The sequence below is a fragment of the Amphiura filiformis genome, chromosome 6 (genome assembly GCF_039555335.1).
Source record: "Amphiura filiformis chromosome 6, Afil_fr2py, whole genome shotgun sequence".
Lineage (NCBI taxonomy): Eukaryota > Metazoa > Echinodermata > Ophiuroidea > Amphilepidida > Amphiuridae > Amphiura > Amphiura filiformis.
This window is the reverse complement of record NC_092633.1, coordinates 28,350,549-28,373,258: the sequence shown is the minus strand read 5'-3', so window position 1 is coordinate 28,373,258 and position 22,710 is coordinate 28,350,549. Positions and strand designations below refer to the sequence as shown.

Genomic DNA, 22,710 nt, shown 5'->3' with positions numbered 1-22,710 from the left:
GACAAAATGCATTGTTCCAATTTTAATTAAAAATTCTACTATGTTTAGTTGTTGAGATAAAAATTCTTAAAGTTATTTAGCTAAAAACAGGAAGTGACCCCTTAATGACCTTTGACCCCCAAAATGAAAATACCATGCATACATCAGGTAGCACTGATTCATGTATGATGGTTATATTACTCTGGTCTGTTTACATTAAGAGATAAATTTTTTTTGAACATTTTTGATAATTTTAGTTTTTGACCGGAAGTAACCCCTTAATGACCTTTGACCCCAAAACTGTAGGCATCCTAAAGACCCTGGCTAGTAGCAATGCATGTGTGCTAATGGCGACTCTCTGCTATGTAATTTGTAAAGACAGTGATTTTTTGAATATTTTTAGACTTTGACCGAAATGACCCTTAATGACCTTTGACCCCTTATCTGAGCACACCCTATAGACACCGACTAAAGTCAAGTCACATGATATAACCATGTTCTCATCGCATGAAATTTGTGGAAGGAGTAGCATTTTTTGTGATTTCACATTTTTGACCATTATAGCTAGGTCAAAGGTCACAGCAAGGTCAAAGTCAAATGGAAGGTTTGGCCTAGTCCAGTGGTCATTTGGCTCAAGTATGGTTGAAATCTGTCGAAGCATAAGAGAGCTAGGCTAAACGTGGCAAGTCACGCAAAATGTCACGAGGTTGCCAGAGGAAAGAAAGAATTGGAACTAGAGTCAACAGACGCTGATACAAGCCGCAATTTGACCCCTATAACTTGACCCCTGGGTTACGGATGGGGTCAACTGCTCTTGCATTGTGCTTAGGAGGTCATAAGAAATATTCCTGGTGAATTTCAGCTTAATCGAACTTATACATGGATTTTGATTTTTGAAAATTTTGATTGACATTTTGACCCCTTAATGACCTTTGACCTCAATGAAAAAAACCTTGTATACACCGACAAAATGCATTGTTCCAATTTTAATTAAAACATTCTAACATGTTTAGTTCTCGAGATAAAAATTCTTGAAGTTATTCAGCTAAAAACAGGAAGTGACCCCTTAATGACCTTTGACCCCCAAAATAAAAATACCATGCATACATCAGGGAACACTTATTCATGTATGTTGGTTATATTATTCTGGTCTGTTTACATTTTGAGATAAAAATTTTTTAAAAATTTTTGATAATTTTCGCTTTTGACCGAAGTAACCCCTTAATGACCTTTTGAGCCCAAAACTGTAGGCATCCTAAAGACCCTGGCTAGTAGCAATGCATGTGTGCTAATGGCGACTCTCTGCTATATAATTTGTAACGACAGTGCTTTTTTGCATATTTTTTACAAATTTTTCATACTTTTACCGGAAATGACACCTTAATGACCTTTGACCTCAATCTTTTTAGGAAGTTTTAAGCACTGCCACATGTTGATTCATATGCATGAGTCACATGATCATTGCATGTAATTTGTAGAAGGAGTAGCATTTTTTGTGAAATCACATTTTTGACCATTATAGCTAGGTCAAAGGTCACAGCGAGGTCAATGTCAAATGGAAGGTTTGGCCTAGCCCAATGGTCATTTGGGTCAACTTTGGTTGAAATCTGTCAATCCGTTGCGGAGCTACATGCAGTTGATTGCGGTTGCCAGAAGAAAGAAGAAGAAAGAAAGAAGAATTAACTAGATCTGGTTACAGATCTGGACCTAGCCGGGGCCGGAAATGCCAGTCTTAACTTAAAGTTTGACCTTTGACCTGCTATTGTGGACATCTAACACCGTTAATGGAGCTTCACTGTAGCATGTAGGGGCTTTATCCGTCTTCCATAGGCTGATATACAGCTACTTTTCCGTAATTTTAAACATTGCTTTGCAAATTTGCCGTAATTGACCTCCTTAATGACCTTTGACCCCAATATAAAAAAACCTTATATACACCGTGAAAATGCATTGTTACAGTTAAAATTAAAAAAATTAACTTTGCTTAGTTATGGAGATAAAAATTCTTGAAGTTATTTAGCTTAAAACCGGAAATGACGTCTAAATGACCTTTGACCAAAAAAATAAAAATACCGTGCATACATCGGGTAACACTAATGCATATATGAAGTTTATGTCACTCTGGTTTGGTTACGCTTTTGAGATATAAAAAATGAACATATTTGATGATTTTTGGTTTTTGACCGAAGCGACCCCTTAATGACCTTTGACCCCAAAACTGTAGACACCCTAAAGACCCTGGTTGGTAGCAATGCATGTGTGCTAATGACAACACTCTGCTATGTAATTTGTAAAAACAGTGATTTTTTAAATATTTTTAGCTTTCAGACCGGAAATGACCCCTTAATGACCTTTGACCCAAATTCTGTGAATAAGTTATAGGCACTGGATATAGCCGATGCATATGTGTAAGTGACATCATCGTACTATGTAATTTGTGGCAGAAGAAGCATTTTAGAGTAAAATTGCATTTTTGCCATTGTGAGCAGGTCAAAGGTCAAATGGAGTCCAATGTCATGTCACATGTGGGGACATGGTCAGTGGTGTTTGTGACCAAGTATGGTCAAAATCAGTCAAAGCATAACAGAGCTGGGGCGAAACGTGGCAAGTCACGCAAAATGTCACGTGTTGCCAGAAGAAAGATCCGATAGCATCCCAAGACCTAGCCGGTGTCCCGGCTAGATAAGAAGAGACAGAACAAGCCGACATCCGTCGTCGGCTTGTAACTAGAGTCAACAGACGCTGAATACAAGCCGCAATTTGACCCCTATAACTTGACCCCTGGGTTACGGATGGGGTCAACTGCTCTTGCATTGTGCTTAGGATGTCATAAGAAATATTCCTGGTGAATTTCAGCTTAATCGAACTTATACATGGATTTTGATTTTTGACAATTTTTGATTGACCTTTTGACCCCCTTGATGACCTTTGACCTCAATGGAAAAAAAACCTTATGTACACCGACAAAATGCATTGTTCCAATTTTAATTAAAAAATTCTACTATGTTTAGTTGTTGAGATAAAAATTCTTAAAGTTATTCAGCTAAAAACAGGAAGTGACCCCTTAATGACCTTTGACCCCCAAAATAAAAATACCATGCATACATCAGGAAACACTGATTCATGTGTGATGGTTATATTATTCTGGTCTGTTTATCTTTTGAGATAAAAATTTTTTGAACGTTTTTGATAATTTTGGTTTTTGACCGGAAGTAACCCCTTAATGACATTTGACCCCAAAACTGTAGACATCCTAAAGACCCTGGCTAATAGCAATGCATGTGTGCTAATGGCGACTCTCTGCTATGTAATTTGTACAGACAGTGATTTTTGAATATTTTTACAAATTTTTCAGATTTTGACCGAAATGACCCCTTAATGACCTTTGACCTCAATTCTTTTTAGGAAGTTTTTAAGCACTGCCACATGTTGATTCATATGCATGAGTCACATGATCATTGCATGTAATTTGTGGAAGGAGTAGCATTTTTTGTGAAATCAACATTTTTGGCCATAAGGTCAAGGTCAAAGGTCACAGTCAGGTCAAAGTCAAAAGTGGTCATTTGGCTCAAGTATGGTTGAAATCTGTCGAAGCATAAGAGAGCTAGGGCGAAACGTGGCAAGTCACGCAAAATGTCACGAGTTGCCAGAAAGAAAGAAAGAAAGAAGAATTGGAAGAAGACAGAACAAGCCGACGTTTGACGTCGGCTTGTAACTAGAGTCAACAGACGCTGAATACAAGCCGCATAATTTGACCCTATAACTTGACCCCTGGGTTACGGATGGGGTCAAATGCTCTTGCATTGTGCTTAGGATGTCATAAGAAATATTCCTGGTGAATTTCAGCTTAATCGGAACTTATACATGGATTTTGATTTTTTTAAATTTTTGATTGACCTTTTGACCCCTTAATGACCTTTGACCTCAATGGAAAAAAAACCTTATGTACACCGACAAAATGCATTGTTCCAATTTTAATTAAAAAATTCTAACATGTTCAGTTCTTGAGATAAAAATTCTTGAATTTATTCAGCTAAAAACAGGAAGTGACCCCTTAATGACCTTTGACCCCCAAAATAAAAATACCATGCATACATCAAGGAACACTAATTCATGTATGTTGGTTATATTATTCTGGTCTGTTTACATTTTGAGATAAAACATTTTTGAACATTTTTGATAATTTTGGTTTTTGACCGAAGTAACCCCTTAATGACCTTTGACCCCAAAACTGTAGGCATCCTAAAGACCCTGGCTAGTAGCAATGCATGTGTGCTAATGGCGACTCTCTGCTATGTAATTTGTAAAGACAGTGATTTTTGAATATTTTTTAGACTTTGACCGGAAATGACCCCTTAATGACCTTTGACCCCTTATCTGAGCACACCCTATAGACACCGACTAAAGTCGAGTCACATGATATAACCATGTCCTCATCGCATGAAATTTGTGGAAGGAGTAGCATTTTTTGTGAAATCACATTTTGACCATTATAGCTAGGTCAAAGGTCACAGCGAGGTCAAAGTCAAATGGAAGGTTTGGCCTAGCCCAATGGTCATTTGGGTCAACTTTTGGTTGAAATCTTTCAATCTCTTGCGGAGCTACATGCAGTTGATTGCGGTTGCCAGAAGAAAGAAGAAGAAAGAAAGAAAGAACTAGAGCAACTGTGCCCTTTGCAAGGGCACGAGGTAAGTTAGGCGTATGACTGTGATGACATCATCACGCAGCAATACTGTGCAACGTTAAATTTGTCTTCGGTTGACCTTTTCGGTTTCATATTCGAGCAATGTTACATTTGACCTGACCTTTGACCTTGGATGACCTTTTCGGTTTTACACTCCCCAAGTGTTAGGGATCATTTGCCGCAAGTTGCAGCCTGATCGAGCAACTTTAAATTTGATCTGACCTTTGAACTTGGATGACTTTTCCAGTTTCATACTTCTCAAGTATCAGGGATTATTTTCCCCGAGTTGCAGCCCAATCAGAGCAACTTTAAATTTGACCTGACATTTGACCTCGGATGACCTTTGCGGTGTAATACTTCCCAGGTGTCAGGGATCATTTTCCCCAAGTTACAGCCTCATCGGAGCACCTTCACATTTGACCTGACCTTTGACCTCACATGACCTTTGTGGTTTTATACTCTCCAAGTGTCAGGGATCGCTTTCCCGACTTACAGCCTAATTGAGCAACTTCAAATTTGACCTGACCTTTGACCTCACATGACCGTTGTGGTTTTATACTCCCCAAGTGTCAGGGATCATTTCCCCGACTTACAGCCCAATTGGAGCAACTTTAAAATTTGACCTGACCTTTGACCTCACATGACCTTTGTGGTTTTATACTCCCCAAGTGTCAGGGATCATTTTCTCCAAGTTACAGCCTGATCGGAGCAACTTCAAATTTGACCTGACCTTTGACCTCACATGACCTTTGCGGTTTCATACTCCCTAAGTGTCAGGGATCATTTTCCCCGACTTACAGCCTAATTGGAGCAACCTCAAATTTGACCTGACCTTTGACCTCACATGACCTTTGTGGTTTTATACTCCCAAGTGTCAGGGATCATTTTCCCCGACTTACAGCCTAATTGGAGCAACTTCAAATTTGACCTGACCTTTGACCTCACATGACCTTTGTGGTTTCATACTCCCCAAGTGCCAGGGATCATTTCCCCCGACATACAGCCCAATTGGAGCAACTTTAAATTTGACCTGACCTTTGACCTCACATGACCTTTGCAGTTTCATACTCCCCAAGTGTCAGGGATCATTTCCCCGACTTACAGCCCAATTGGAGCAACTTTAAATTTGACCTGACCTTTGACCTCACATGACCTTTGTGGTTTTATACTCCCAAAGTGTCAGGGATCATTTTCCCCGACTTGCAGCCTAATTGGAGCAACTTCAAATTTGACCTGACCTTTGCCCTCACTTGACCTTTGTGGTTTTATACTCCCAAAGTGTCAGGGATCATTTTCCCGAGTTACAGCCCAATCGAGCAACTTGTAATTTGACCTGACCTTTGACCTCACATGACCTTTGCAGTTTAATGCGGTCATATTTCAACATTTTACTTACCCCACCACATTATTTACAATTATTGCGTCATCCGTAGAAACTATAAAGTGGGATTAGTTATTTTCATAAATGCATCATGGGAAGGCGTGATGCAGTTTTAGCCAAGATATCACCCCCCACACACACACACACACACACACACCCACACAAACCAGTTCCGATACATTTCTTCAAGAAAGAAGAAAAGTATGTGTGTGCAGTACCAGTGCAGCACAAATACCACTGCATCACTAACCTCACAATATTCAGATCACATCTGATTGAATGAAGTCATTTCCCACAATAGCCTATTTCACAACCACATGTAATAGCTTCTAATACCATTGCCAACTCTACATGTACATGTACAAACAACTGCAATCACACCTATTTAAAGATATGACTATCTCAAGCAATGCATAATACTGTTGTAGCTGTTTATATCTAGCATACAGGCATCACATCACAAGTTACACTCAAGATATGTAACAAAATTGGCATCTGAACATACCTCAGTTTGTTTCAGTGTGAATCGCCCACTTGCGGTTTCATACACCCCAACTGGGCTGTTCCAGTTGAAATTCATACAACCTCTCCGGAAGACATTATCTTAATCTCCCACACAGGGCGTGTGAATTTCGAATGGGCCTACCTCAATGGGTGACTCCGTTTGTAATATTCACTCCCTGTGTGGACGATTCCAGTCATGTCTTGCATGAAGGGTGTATGGATTGCAGTTGGAATAGCCAAAATTTACATCGTTTTGATGTATGGATTGCAGCTGCAATAGCCAGGCGGCGACTGGTATGATAGAGCCGGCAACTTGTGAAACCGCCCGGCCGTATGTCATTTTCCACACGGTTGACGATGGAAATTTACTGAATTTAGAGAATGCACGGCACTCACCACCTAGCACTAGACCAATCCTGACGAAATTTTACACGTTTTGAAGCACAGACAGCAGAACCATTGCCTGTGGTTATCTCTTGTTTATCAAAACACTAGACTAGATGTCTCCATGTTTTGCCCCTAATTATAATGGGGGGTGCGGCACATATGAGGCAAAAATGACCCTTTTTGACAACTGTGACCCCTGGATGACCTCCGATATTAAAACATTTTAAGACTTTTTTAGCCACTTACCCAATACGGCTTGCCTATGCGTTTGGTCCACATCCGATCACGGATGTAGCACTAGTAGTCAATTGTGAGAAAGAAAGAAAGAAAGAAACAAACGGCAACTAGAGCAACTGTGCCTTTGCAAGGGCACGAGGTAAGTTAGGCGTATGACTGTGATGACATCATCACGCAGCAATACTGTGCAACGTTAAATTTGACCCGACCTTTGTCTTCGGTTCACCTTTTCGGTTTCATATTCGAGCAATGTTACATTTGACCTGACCTTTGACCTTGGATGACCTTTTTCGGTTTTACACTCCCCAAGTGTTAGGGATCATTTGCCGCAAGTTGCAGCCTGATCGAGCAACTTTAAATTTGATCTGACCTTTGAACTTGGATGACCTTTCCAGTTTCATACTTCTCAAGTGTCAGGGATTATTTTCCCGAGTTGCAGCCCAATCAGAGCAACTTTAAATTTGACCTGACCTTTGACCTCGGATGACCTTTGTGGTTTAATACTTCCCAGGTGTCAGGGATCATTGTCCCCAAGTTACAGCCTCATCGGAGCACCTTCACATTTGACCTGACCTTTGACCTGTGATGTGCCCTGAGTAATTTAATTTAATTTAATTATTTAACTTTGTTTACAAGCTGAAAGTATTTCATGAGATGGGAAACCCCTTGTATTTTGGAATTCCCCAAATTATTGTAAACAAAGTCAGAGCTATGTTTGGAACTTGGAAAGCCCCAGTTCATTATTGCACCATCAGGAAAACCCCCAGGAAGTGATGTAATGTGAATGTGTATAATTAATCTTGGGAAATCCCAAGATTGCAGCAATGTTGTGAAAATGTGATTGAAGTAATGGTTTATTAATAGATGATGGGTTTTTTTGCAAGAGTACTGATATAAAAAGCTGGAGGTTTTTGTTGGGACTTTACAGAATGCCGTGGGAGATTGAGAAACTCCACATGTGTGTGATGGTCTTCGTGCTTCAAAAAAGAAGTGCATTTTAACCAGTTTATATAGCCAATAATTGAGCTAATTTCAATACAGCAACGAAGAAGACAGCGAGCACACAAAAGTGCTCTTCCTCATCAAAGGATTAAAAGTTCTTCTGTCAAATTGCTGGAGTTTGCTGGGTTTGTGAAGGCCACGCATCTGTCAAAAAACAGCGGAGCTGAGTTAAAGAAACCTGTTCCCTGGAGAAAGAGAGAATGGTGAAAGAAACACCATTTTTGGAGAAAGCAGCGCAAGGAGATACATTCGTGGAGAAAGCAGCGCACGGAGATATATTTGTGGAGATAGCAGTGCAAAGGAGATTGAGGAAGCATCATCATTTTCGTATGAGGATTTTATGTGCAAGGATTTATAAATGCAAGTGTACGATGGACTTCGCTGATTTTCGCAGAACAAGTGAATAAGGATATATTACATCAGTCGTCCAGAACATTGCAAGAACTCTAGAATCACCAACAAGAAGACCGCTGGTTAAGTACCGATATAGTAAAACTGTCATTGTGTGATTTCATTGTATATGCGATATTGTTATTATATGTACCAATCATACTCTGTTTTCAATTAAAGACTTAGATTTTGTTAGCTTAAACAAACAGTGTATTTGTGTTGTGCATTCGTGTGAGTTCGGGAAAAAGGTGATTTTGGCCTTGAGTCAAGTACGACTCGTAACAAAAATTGGGGGCTCGTGTCCGGGAAATACACTGTAAAAAAGTTGACATTAATTTACTGAGTCTTGAAAGTGAAAGTACAGTATGGAGTTCAAAGCAGAAGAGTTTCTTGAAACTATAAATTGGGAGAAGTTTGATGAGTTGAAGAAGCCTGATTTATTGGCATTTGCCAAACATTATGACTTGAAAGTAACACAAGCTACAAGAAAGCAAATAATCAAAAATGCCTTGATTGATGTTTTGGTCGGGAGGACATTTTGATGAATCCTATTTGGAAGAGAAACTTGAAGTAGAAATTGGTGGGGACTCAGCATTTAAGTTGAAAGAGTTGGAAATTCAATTAGAATTCAGGAAAATGGAAATGGACCAAAAGAAAATGGAAATGGATCAAAAGAAAATAGAAATGGACCAAAAAGAAAAACTGGAAATGATCAAGTTAGAGAATGAAAATAAAGAAAAACAAGAAAGGCTAGACATTGAAAAACAAAAACTAGCAATGGAAGACAAAGCGCGCCAAGAAAAGATGGCGCTTGAGCACCACAAATTAGAAACAGAAGAAAAGGAAAAACTAGCAAAAATTCAAATGGAAGCACATTTGAAAGAAAAAGAAATTGAGTTTGAACAAGAGAAGTTGGCTAAGCTAGGTGACAAATACTCATCAAGTTTCTCCTCAAAGTCAAAGTCAGGCTTTGATGTTACAAAGTATGTAAAGCTTGTGCCTAAATTCAAAGAGAAAGAAGTTGACGAGTACTTTCAACATTTTGAAAAGGTAGCTACAAATTTGAAATGGCCTCCAGAGCATTGGACCCTACTGTTACAAAGTAGTTTTGTGGGGAAGGCCAGGGAAACTTACTCAGCTCTACCAATAGAGAAGTGTAATGATTATGAAGAAGTTAAACAGGCAGTCCTTAAGGCCTATGAACTGGTGCCTGAAGCATACAGACAAAAGTTCAGAGATTCAAGAAAGCAAGCAGATCAAACCCATGTAGAATTTGCTAGAGTGAAAGAACAAATGTTTGACAGGTGGCTTGGTTCAAAAGAAGTCAAAGATGATTTCGCCAACTTAAGCAATTGGTTCTTATAGAAGAGTTCAAGAAATGTGTCCACGTTGACATTAAAACCCATTTGGATGAAAGCGCTAGCAAAATTAAGACGCTAAATGAGGCGGCGACAATGGCGGACGACTATGGCTTAACTCACAAATTGAATGGGAGTAGATTTGGTCATAACAGAAGTTATTCAAACAGGTTCAGCCATAATCAACCTAGAACAAATCAGGGTGGTACACAAGAAGTGAAACCTCAGTCTAATTCACAGCATAGTGCTGGTGGTAGAGGGACCCCAGGGAGTTCAGGTAACAAAGCAAAATTTGGGACTGAATTTAAATCCAAAGTAACTTGTACTCATTGTAAGAGACCAGGGCATACGATGACCCAGTGTTATTTCTTAAAAGGCAGACAAGACGCACAAAAACAGCAGCAAACTGCTAGTAATACTGTGGGATGTGCAGTGTCACTTAAAAAAAAAAAAAAGTCAGTCAAATCAAGAAACAAGAATTCCCACAAAAGGGAGGTGAGACAGACAAGGTGTGTGAAGAATTTGAACCATTTGTGTTAGAGGGAGTAGTATCACTTGGTGAGAATGGTAGTCCAAAGCCCATCAAGATTGTGCGAGATACGTGTTGTGCACGGTCTATGATTCTGGAAGGAACTTTGCCCTTTAATGAGGATAGTTCAGCAGGTAATGCTTTGATCCAGGGTATTGGGATGGAAATAATTAGTGTACCTCTCCACAAAATTAACTTGACATCTGACTTGGTTTCTGGTCCTGTAACCATAGGAGTTAGACATGAATTGCCAGTCAAGGGAGTGTCCATGTTGCTAGGAAATGATCTGTCAGGGGGGAAGGTTTTTCCTGACCCAATAGTTACAGATAAGCCCTGTTTACAGGATGATAATAGTGAGGAAGAGGAGATATTTCCTGCATGTGCAGTGACACGGGCAATGAGTAAGAGAGCCTCATTAGAAACAATTGAGGACAACCAAATTGATGACTTAGGCTACAATTTGGAAGACACATTTGTGTCACAGTTGAATGAGAAAGAAGATAAACTTCCTTCTCCAGGGGATAAGAAGACCCCTCAAAATGACACAGCCTCTGAGCATGAACAAATTGGTGAAACCATGAGAGACCCATTAAGTCATGACAAGCTGATTCTGGAGCAACAAAATGACCCAGAACTCAAAGAGATCAATCAAAGGGCATTGACCCTAGAAGAAGCAGAACAAAATTCTGTCTGTTTTTACAAACAAGATGGTGTGCTAATGAGAAAATGGCGCCCCTTGATGCACCTGCCGATGAAGAGTGGAAGGTAGTGCACCAAATTGTGGTACCAAAAGTCTACCACACTGAAGTAATTAACATAGCACATGATAGTCCCATGGCAGGGCATTTGGGTGTTAAGAAAACTCATGAAAGAATTCTGAGACATTTCTGGTGGCCCACTCTCAGAAAAGATGTTTCTGAATATTGCAAAACATGTCACATATGCCAAGTAGTAGGGAAGCCAAATCAGAAAATACCTCCTGCTCCATTAAAGCCAATTCCAGCCTTTGATGAACCATTTAGTAGGGTTATTATTGATTGTGTAGGCCCCCTACCAAAGACTAAGTCAGGTAATCAGTACCTTCTGACAATTATGTGCGCGTCAACACGCTTTCCGGAAGCCATACCCTTGAGAAATATTAAAGCAGTGACTATAGTGAAAGCTTTAACCAAGTTCTTCACATTTGTGGGGCTCCCCAAGTCCATACAGTCAGACCAAGGATCAAACTTTACTTCTGGAGTATTTCAGCAGGTCATGTATCAATTAGGTATAGAACAGTATACCTCAAGTGCTTACCATCCAGAATCACAAGGTGCACTAGAAAGGTTCCACCAAACATTGAAAAACATGATCAGGACATATTGTTTGGAATTTCAGAGGGACTGGGATGAGGGAGTACACTTGTTGTTGTTTGCTGCTAGGGAAGCTGTTCAGGAAACTTTGGGATTTAGTCCTTTTGATTTAGTGTTTGGACACACAGTGCGCGGGCCCTTAAAGTTGTTGAAAGAAAAGTGGCTCAATGAGAAATCAGATATCAATTTATTGGATTATGTCTCCAATTTTAAGCATAGGCTTAACAGAGTAACTGATATCGCCAAAGAAAACTTGAAACAGGGTCAGGCCAAAATGAAACAATGGTATGATAAACATGCCAAAGAGAGAGTGTTCAAACCAGGTGACAAAGTTCTAGTACTGTTTCCAATTCCAGGACACCCATTACAAGCCAGATATCATGGCCCATGTGAGGTAGAGTCAAAAGTGGGTGAAGTAGATTACATTATCAAGACTCCTGGTAGACGCAAGAGCAGGCAGTTATGCCACATAAATATGCTCAAAGAGTATGTTGAAAGAAGTGACAGTGGCATTCCAAAACCTGTGTGTACAGTAAAACATGCTGATAATGTAGACAAACATGCCGATGTAGACAAAATCGCCAATGTAGACAAGAGTAAAGATGACAATTCTGATGTCACATTTGACCAGGATAAAGAGCTGGAGCACAAAGAGTATAATGTAAAATTGAACAATTCTGATGTGCTCACTAATTTGGACTCAAAGTTAGGTCATCTTTCTCAAGATCAACAAAGTCAAATTGCAAATTTGATTCACAAATTTGACAATATATTTCCTGATACGCCAAGTAGAACAAATGCTGCATTTCATGATGTAGATGTTGGTGATACTAAACCAATTAAGCAGCATCCTTACAGAGTCAATCCATTGAAAATGGAACATCTCAGAAATGAGATCAATTACATGCTAGACAATGATATCATAGAACCAAGTAGTAGTGAGTGGAGTTCACCATGCATTCTTGTTCCCAAGCCTGATGGTTCATACCGATTGGTCGCAGACATGAGAGCTGCAAATGTTCATTCAAAGACAGACTCGTACCCAATTCCAAGAATTGATGATTGCATTGACAAAATTGGGAATGCAAAATTTGTTAGCAAATTTGATCTTTTGAAAGGGTACTGGCAGGTTCCACTCACAGACCGTGCCAAAGAGATTTCTGCCTTTTGTACACCATTTGGTCTTTACCAATACAAAGTTATGCCATTTGGGTTGAAAAATGCACCCGCAACCTTTCAGAGAATGGTAAATCAAATTGTGGCAGACATAGAGGGATGTGAAGCGTATGTAGATGATTTGATTGTTTATAGTCAAACTTGGGAACAACACATGGAACAACTCCATCAATTGTTTGAGAAGCTGTCTGAAGTACAGTTGACAGTCAATCTGGTAAAAAGTGAGTTTTGCCATGCCACAGTCACATACTTAGGATATGTTGTAGGTCAAGGTCAGGTGAAGCCTATCAAAGCCAAAGTTGAAGCAATTGAGCAATACCCCACACCTGTAAACAAGAAGGCACTCATGAGATTTCTAGGAATGGTTGGCTATTATAGAAAGTTCTGCCCAAACTTTTCAGAGATAGCAAGTCCTTTGACTGATTTGTTGAAGAAAGATGCAAAATTCATTTGGTCAGAACAGTGTGAAAATGCTTTTCACAAAGTCAAATCGATACTCATGAGTTCACCAGTACTTACTGCACCTGATTTTCAGAAGCAGTTCAAGTTGACTGTTGATGCCAGTGACATAGGCTGTGGAGGTGTTGTGATGCAAGAGGGTGAAGATCAAATAGATCACCCCATTTGTTACTTTTCAAGGAAATTCAACAAGCACCAGAGAAATTACTCCACAATTGAGAAGGAGTGTTTAGCATTGCTATTAGCATTGCTACATTTTGATGTGTATTTGGGTACCACAGTATACCCTGTGCTTGTTTTCACAGATCACAATCCCTCACCTTCATCAACAGGATGAAGAACAAAAACCAAAGACTGGTGAGATGGAGTTTGACCTTGCAAGAGTACAATCTGGACATCAAACATATTAAGGGAAAAGACAATGTAATGGCTGATGCCTTGTCCAGAATTGCATAAGAAAACCTGACAAACAAAAATTTCCTTTCAAAAGGAAGTTGTATGTGACAAGTAGTCACTGTGTATGATGAGTTAAATACTCAAAGTTGATAATATGTTGAAGTTGATGTAAAAGAAGAAAACATTTAAGAAAGTTTTCATTACATTCGAACTTTCTTCTTTTAAGGGGGAGGGTGTGATGTGCCCTGAGTAATTTAATTTAATTTAATTATTTAACTTTGTTTACAAGCTGAAAGTATTTCATGAGATGGGAAACCCCTTGTATTTTGGAATTCCCCAAATTATTGTAAACAAAGTCAGAGCTATGTTTGGAACTTGGAAAGCCCCAGTTCATTATTGCACCATCAGGAAAACCCCCAGGAAGTGATGTAATGTGAATGTGTATAATTAATCTTGGGAAATCCCAAGATTGCAGCAATGTTGTGAAAATGTGATTGAAGTAATGGTTTATTAATAGATGATGGGTTTTTTGCATGAGTACTGATATAAAAAGCTGGAGGTTTTTGTTGGGACTTTACAGAATGCCGTGGGAGATTGAGAAACTCCACATGTGTGTGATGGTCTTCGTGCTTCAAAAAAGAAGTGCATTTTAACCAGTTTATATAGCCAATAATTGAGCTAATTTCAATACAGCAACGAAGAAGACAGCGAGCACACAAAAGTGCTCTTCCTCATCAAAGGATTAAAAGTTCTTCTGTCAAATTGCTGCTGGGTTTGTGAAGGCCACGCATCTGTCAAAAAAACAGCGGAGCTGAGTTAAAGAAACCTGTTCCCTGGAGAAAGAGAGAATGGTGAAAGAAACACCATTTTTGGAGAAAGCAGCGCAAGGAGATACATTCGTGGAGAAAGCAGCGCACGGAGATATATTTGTGGAGATAGCAGTGCAAAGGAGATTGAGGAAGCATCATCATTTTCGTATGAGGATTTTATGTGCAAGGATTTATAAATGCAAGTGTACGATGGACTTCGCTGATTTTCGCAGAACAAGTGAATAAGGATATATTACATCAGTCGTCCAGAACATTGCAAGAACTCTAGAATCACCAACAAGAAGACCGCTGGTTAAGTACCGATATAGTAAAACTGTCATTGTGTGATTTCATTGTATATGCGATATTGTTATTATATGTACCAATCATACTCTGTTTTCAATTAAAGACTTAGATTTTGTTAGCTTAAACAAACAGTGTATTTGTGTTGTGCATTCGTGTGAGTTCGGGAAAAAGGTGATTTTGGCCTTGAGTCAAGTACGACTCGTAACAGACCTCACATGACCTTTGTGGTTTTATACTCTCCAAGTGTCAGGGATCATTTTCCCGACTTACAGCCTAATTGGAGCAACTTCAAATTTGACCTGACCTTTGACCTCACATGACCTTTGTGGTTTTATACTCCCCAAGTGTCAGTGATCATTTCCCCCGACTTTCAGCCCAATTGGAGCAACTTTAAATTTGACCTGGCCTTTGACCTCACATGACCTTTGTGGTTTTATACTCCCAAGTGTCAGGGATCATTTTCCCAGAGTTACAGCCCAATCGGACCAACTTCAAATTTGACCTAACCTTTGACCTCACATGACCTTTGTGGCTTCATACTCTCCAAGTGTCAGGGATCATTTTCCCCGACTTACAGCCTAATTGGAGCATCTTCAAATTTGACCTGACCTTTGACCTCACGTGACCTTTGTGGTTTCACCTCACATGACCTTTGCGGTTTCATACTCCCCAAGTGTCGGATCATTCCCCCCGACTTACAGCTCAATTGGAGCAACTTTAAATTTGACCTGACCTTTGACCTCACATGACCTTTGTGGTTTTATACTCCCAAAGTGTCAGGGATCATTTCCCCCGTCTTACAGCCCAATTGGAGCAACTTTAAATTTGACCTGACCTTTGACCTCACATGACCTTTGCGGTTTCATACTCCCCAAGGGTCAGGGATCATTTCCCCGGTGTTACAGCTCAATTGGAGCAACTTTAAATTTGACCTGACCTTTGACCTCACATGACCTTTGTGGTTTTATACTCCCAAAGTGTCAGGGATCATTTCCCGACTTACAGCCCAATTGGAGCAACTTTAAATTTGACCTGACCTTTGACCTCACATGACCTTTGCGGTTTCATACTCCCCAAGTGTCAGGGATCATTTCCCCGACTTACAGCTCAATTGGAGCAACTTTAAATTTGACCTGACCTTTGACCTCACATGACCTTTGTGGTTTTATACTCCCAAAGTGTCAGGGACCATTTTCCCTGACTTACAGCCTAATTGGAGCAACTTCAACTTCGACCTGACCTTTGACCTCACTTGACCTTTGTGGTTTTATACTCCCCAAGTGTCAGGGATCATTTGCCCCGAGTTACAGCCCAATCGGAGCAACTTGTAATTTGACCTGACCTTTGACCTCACATGACCTTTGCAGTTTAATGCGGTCATATTTCAACATTTTACTTACCCCCATTATTTACCATTATTAAGCGTCATCTGTAGAAACTTTAAAGTGGGATTATTGATTTTCATAAATGCATCATGGGAAGGCGTGATGCAGTTTTAGCCAAGATATCACCCCCCCCCACACACACACCCACCCCAACCAGTTCCGATACATTTCTTCAAGAAAGAAGAAAAAATACGTGTGTGCAGTACCAGTGCAGCACAAAAGCTTTTATAGTACTAATACCACTGCATCACTAACCTCACAATATTCAGATCACATCTGATTGAATGAAGTCATTTCCCACAATGGCCTATTTCACAACCACATGTAATAGCTTCTAATACCATTGCCATCTCTACATGTACATGTACAAACAACTGCAATCACACCTATTTAAAGATATGACTATCTCAAGCAGTGCATAATACTGTTGTAGCTGTTTATGTCTAGCATACAGGCATCACATCACAAGTTACACTCAAGATATGTAACAAAATTGGCATCTGAACATACCTCAGTTTGTTTCGTGTGAATCGCCCACTTGCGGTTTCCAACACCCCAACTGGGCTGTTCCAGTTGAAATTCATACAACCTCTCCGGAAGACATTATCTTAATCTCCCACACAGGGCATGTGAATTTCGAATGGGCCTACCTCAATGGGTGACTCCGTTTGTAATATTCACTCCCTGTGTGGACGATTCCAGTCATGTCTTGCATGAAGGGTGTATGGATTGCAGTTGGAATAGCCAAAATTTACATGTTTTGATGTATGGATTGCAGCTGCAATAGCCAGGCGGCGACTGGTATGATAGAGCCGGCAACTTGTGAAACCGCCCGGCCGTATGACATTTTCCACACGGTTGACGATGGAAATTTACTGAATTTAGAGAATGCACGGCATTCACCACCTGGCACTAGACCAATCGAGACGAAAATTTACACGTTTTGAAGCACAGACAGCAGAACCATTGCCTGTGGTTATCTCTTGTTTATCAAAACACTAGACTAGATGTCTCCATGTTTTGCCCCTAATTATAATGGGGGGTGCGGCACATATGAGGCAAAACTGACCATTTAGGACCCCTGTGACCCCCTGGATGACCTCCGATATTAAAACATTTTAAGACTTTTGTAGCCACCTACCCAATACGGCTTGGGTATGCATTTGGTCGAAATCCGATCACGGATGTAGCACAAGTAGTAAATTGTGAGAAAGAAAGAAAGAAACAAACAGCGAGAAAATAATAAGTTAGGCTGCACGCCTAACTTAACTAGAGCAACTGTGCCCTTTGCAAGGGCACGAGGTAAGTTAGGCGGATGACTGGGACGATCTGATCAAGCAGCAATACTGCGCTGGATAAGATTATTTTAAGACTGTTTCATTAATTGACATTTTAATAAACCTTAATCTTGGAAAGCTGGCATTTTGAAAACTTGACCTTTGACATCTGTATGACCCCTTAATGACCTTAGATGAATTGTGAAATATTTTAAACATGTTTAAAATGCCATAAGGATCATTGCATTTAAATTTCAGCTCAATTGGAGCATTTTGAAAATATTGACCTTTGACCCCTTTATGACCCCTTAATAACCTTAAATTGATTTTGAAATATTTTAAACATGTTTAGAATGTCATGAGGATCATTGCATTTAAATTTCAGCTCAATTGAAGCATTTTGAAAAACTTGACCTTTGACCCCTTTATGGCCCCTTCATGACCTTAAATAATTTTTAAAATATTTTAAACATGTTTAGAATGTCATAAGGATCATTGCATTTAAATTTCAGCTCAATCAGAGCATTTTTGGTTAAAATGACCTTTTTGACCCCTGTGACCCCTTGGATGACCTCTGACTTTAAACAACCCATAACTTTTGTAGCCAGCTACCCAGTACTGCTTGTGACTGAGTTTGGTGAAATCCGATCAAGGATGTGGAAGTAGTAGCACATTGTGAGAAAGAAGAAAGAAGAAAGAAAGAGGAATGGCAAGAAAGAAATAAGTTAGGCTGCCCGCCTAACTTAAGAAAAAAATAAGTTAGGCTGCACGCCTAACTTAAGAATTGAGAAGAGACAGCACAAGCCGACGTTTGGCGTCGGCTTGTAAGAAGACAGTACAAGCCGACGTTCGTCGTCGGCTTGTAAATAGAGAAAGCACATGGAGTCAAATTTCATTTTGTGAAAAATTACTGACTCAATTACTTTTACATGCCAGCTCCTAAAATAGTTTGGTAATTCTGAAATAGAACACATTTTGAAAACTTAGTGAAAATCAAGGATGTGAGAGTAGGGTGAAATCGTCATTTAAAGGCCAGATATTTCTCTCCAGGATATTGCTCATTTTTGATAGACAATCAAATAAGAAAGGCATAAATAGGACTAAACATGAATCAGGGTCTAATTGTTTGTTCAAAACCTTTCCTTATTTATTTCATTGAGTAATATGCCACTTTTCCATTTTCAAAACAACTAATTTTTGGCCCAGAAGAGATTCCTATTTACAGATATGCACGTGGAAGTGTAAACTTTGCTAAATTGATTGAATGTCAGTGAAGTAATGTTGCAATTTTTATAATCTTGCTAATTTTTTTTGGTATTGTAAACAAGTGTTGATCAATTTAGTTTGTATTTTCAGTGAAAATAGTCTGCAAATATAACATATCAAAGTAAGACACAAGAGCTCAAATGATTGTTAAGGTATCAAGGTTGAAGTTGGCTTTTCTCCCTTCACAGATTAATTTACCAAGTGCAATGTGCATTCATTAATACCTTGACGTGTTATCAACCTTGCACAGCACCAATAATAGTCAACCAATAATAGTCACGTCTTCAGAAACCCATCTAAAAGGATCCAATTTCTTTTTAAATTCAAGATGGAGTCTATTTTAAATGTTTAATTTTAAAATTGATGGAGCTCCGCTGGCTGAAAGCCATGCACATCTTGGCAGTATTGAGGCCTCCTTGACTGAAGAGCAAGTCATGTGTGAGTAATCACTAAATGGCGGTATCTGTATTAAGTATCATTAGCCATCTGGTTGATAACTTTAAATTTTGTAATTTTAAGGAATCGGATATAGCAGAGTTTTTACAGTATTTTTTGTGGGACATGAGAGCACATCAGACATACCAAATTGCATTCTGAATACGAGGAATGTCCTGATGATATCAAATAATTTTTTTTTTTTTAAATTTGTGATATAATACAAATTTTATGGTAAATTACTAAAATTTTTGATATTTATAGTCCTCGAAGTAAACTTAATCAATCTAATGAAATGTACTTTAAAAAAATGTATGTAGCTGGGAGGAAAAAACGTCAATCATTTGAAAATTTTGATTTTTCATATTGAAGATATACATTTTATTTTCCAAAAGATCTAAAAATTTTATCAAAAATATGTGTCCTGAATATTTATGTAATCAATTTGACTTTGTTATAATGCTCACAAACACGTTGATCGTGCCTAAATACAATTCTAATAGTTGTAAGCGTACATTTATTGTAAGAGCTGCAAACTTATGGAATAACTTGCCACCACAAATTGTGTAAACCTTGAAACTCTGTCTATGCATCAATTCAAGACAAACATCATTACTTCTGAATTATGGTTATATTAGCCTACCTTGAAATATATAGGCTAAAAACAGGAAAAATCAGTTCCAACTGACCAGTGGGGAACCAAATGATGGATCCAAAAGGATACAGCAATGGATAAAATTAAAAATATAAAAAAATAGGGAAAATATGACACAACATCCAATGGGGGAGTAACACAAAAAATATAAACAAAGTTAAAAACCTGATGTTTTGAAAAGACAGAACATTTCTTTTTCAAGGAATAAAATAAGAGACCTTCTCTCAACATAGTGGAGATCTTATTTTAATTTGACCTTGAAATAGTCTGAATAAAAAATTCCTTTTCTCAAGTTATCTTGATCAAGCTGACACCTGCATAAGATGCATTAACAACCTAAAGGATAGTGCTTATTGCTAAAGCATTATGAGTCGAGTTGTGCTAGGCACCTGTTTAACTGGTAGCACTTAATAGTTAATACCTTTAAAAAAAGTATCAGTGCTACTGAATCATGGTACTTATTGTTAATTCAACTGCAGGTTTAGTGAGTCCCTTAGGCCCCGTATCCATAGGCTGTTCCCTTGTGGCTTGTGCCCATGTTCCGTGTTCACTTGTTCCCATGTGACCTGCCACACAGACAACCTATGGATACGGCCACTAAGCAAAACAAAGGTTCGTTGTCTGTGTGGCAGGTCACATGGGAACAAGTGAACACGGAACAAGAGCACACGCCACAAGGGAACAGCCTATGGATACGGGGCCTTAAAGGGACCATTGAAAGAAAATATGATTTGGTATCAAAATGAAGCCCATAAAATATAGAATCAATATCTAAAACAATTGAAGAACTAACTATTTTAGAAATAAAAATACAATGAAAACAATGTACTCGATTTACCCCCTTCCGGCGCTACATCGCGCGTCATTTATCAAAAGTAGAAAATTGGGCGCTTTCCTGATGACGTCATTGTGGTTACGCGTTTTGTGTTGCGTTGACATTTTTGCAGGTATAATTTGACAACAGCGATCGCGATCTAAATATCAGATGCAATAATCATGGTAATACAACCACTTATAATTATTTAAAGGTCAAGTAAAAACAAAATTCCAGTTGATTGTCCACATGTTATCAAAAAGAGGAAGTGGAGGGCCTTTTTATTTAGGCCTATCATTTATAAGTTATTTTTTACAATACAAATGGATCTTTTAGGCCTATGTATTATTCCCGGACATTATTACTAGTTGTGTAATTTGTAGAGGAGGATGATAGGATCGGGGCTCTTGTTATTTGATGGTTCTCTGAGAGGATGATTAAAACAAAGCCTCTAAATTGAAACGCTTATTGGACAGAAGCAAATCTAAACTATTGACAATATTATTAACTTTTGAAACATTTAAAAAAAGAAGTTTTCCCTTATAATAAAGAAAATAGCATTAAACATTTCAGACTGCATCAATTGCAATGACATGCGAAGGAAGATGGCGTTGATGAGTAATTTTTTTTTTATCATCATCAAGCATATGCAGCTTCCTATTTTACTTATTTATAAATTCAACCCCCCGGTCAACATGACCATGATTCTGATGACTTTATGTAGGCCCTACATGGCATATAAAACCATAAAACTAATTATGAGTATACCTATAGGCCTATGATATAGTGACGATGTTGAGGGGAATATCGCCAAGATTTGTCGCAACACATAAATTGCAGATGATGTGCCGGCGCGAGCACCTCCAATGGGTATTATTATTATAGGCCGATGTATTTTTTTCCGTAGGACCTACCTTAAAAAATATTCAAGAGATGATTATTTTTTCCAAAACCTGACAATTGGTATAAAAAAGCTTTTTCTTCCTTAAGTTAACTTTCAAAAGTGCTTATTTTCATACCCCAAACAATGCAAAGTAGGCCTAGGCCCTTTTATTTTGCAAATTTATTCCCCTATAGGCCTACCATGTGTTATACGGGAGACTTGCCAATATTATTTGAGCCGTTGGCACTGGGGCAGTAGCTGAACGGCAGATGAAGAAGTTGGTTCAGAAGAACATGACATGCAAGCTGTTCTTGAAATAAATTACGAGGAGCACCTATAATAAACATTATATAAGCCTTCAAAAAGCCTATATGCTACAAACATCAAATGGGAAATATTATATGCCTACACTTATTTTAATCCATGGATGGTTAGGACCGGGGTAGGCCTAGGCTATGCGAAAAAAACACCGAAATATCCAGCCAGGCACGCTGTATTTTACAACATTTACCCAATCAACATAAACTTTGTAACTGTAGGCCTACCTTTGATAAAACGCTCGGACACTTTGCACTTTCAAGTATCGGTGGGAGTTGAGATTGGATTAGGCCTATAAGCATTTCCATAACGTAAACAAAATGCTGACAGTAAATATTGTTCATAATGATTGTTTGGAGTGGCCTTTATAATGTTCCTCTCGTGGTTCTTTATCTTCAAATTTGTTTCTCATTTTTCATAGGCTTTTAAAATAAATAAAAATAAATTTCGGCTTTTATATAATAACGCCTTTTCCCAGATCTCGGAGGGTTCAAAGCGCTGTAATTTTGCTGCCATGGTGCTTATCACAATCAGATCGCATCATCTAGGCTGGATGCTGCCGAACCTGTCGCAAATCTAGCCGCACTTGGATTGTAACATCCACCAATTATCTTTTCAGCTCCCCAAATTTCATTGGGTGAAGGAAGTTTTTGATAACCAAACAACTAATCACCGATTTGTGAGAAGCAGGAGGAAACTGGAGATCCCGAAGAAAACCTGCGGGATCG

General features: G+C 38.9%; 1 protein-coding gene across 1 annotated transcript in view; it reads left to right on the top strand.

Moving 5' to 3' along the window:
• LOC140155234 (integral membrane protein 2B-like) overlaps positions 1 to 22,710 on the top strand; it is a 219,720-nt gene that overhangs the window by 180,786 nt on the left and 16,224 nt on the right. The window lies entirely within an intron of this gene.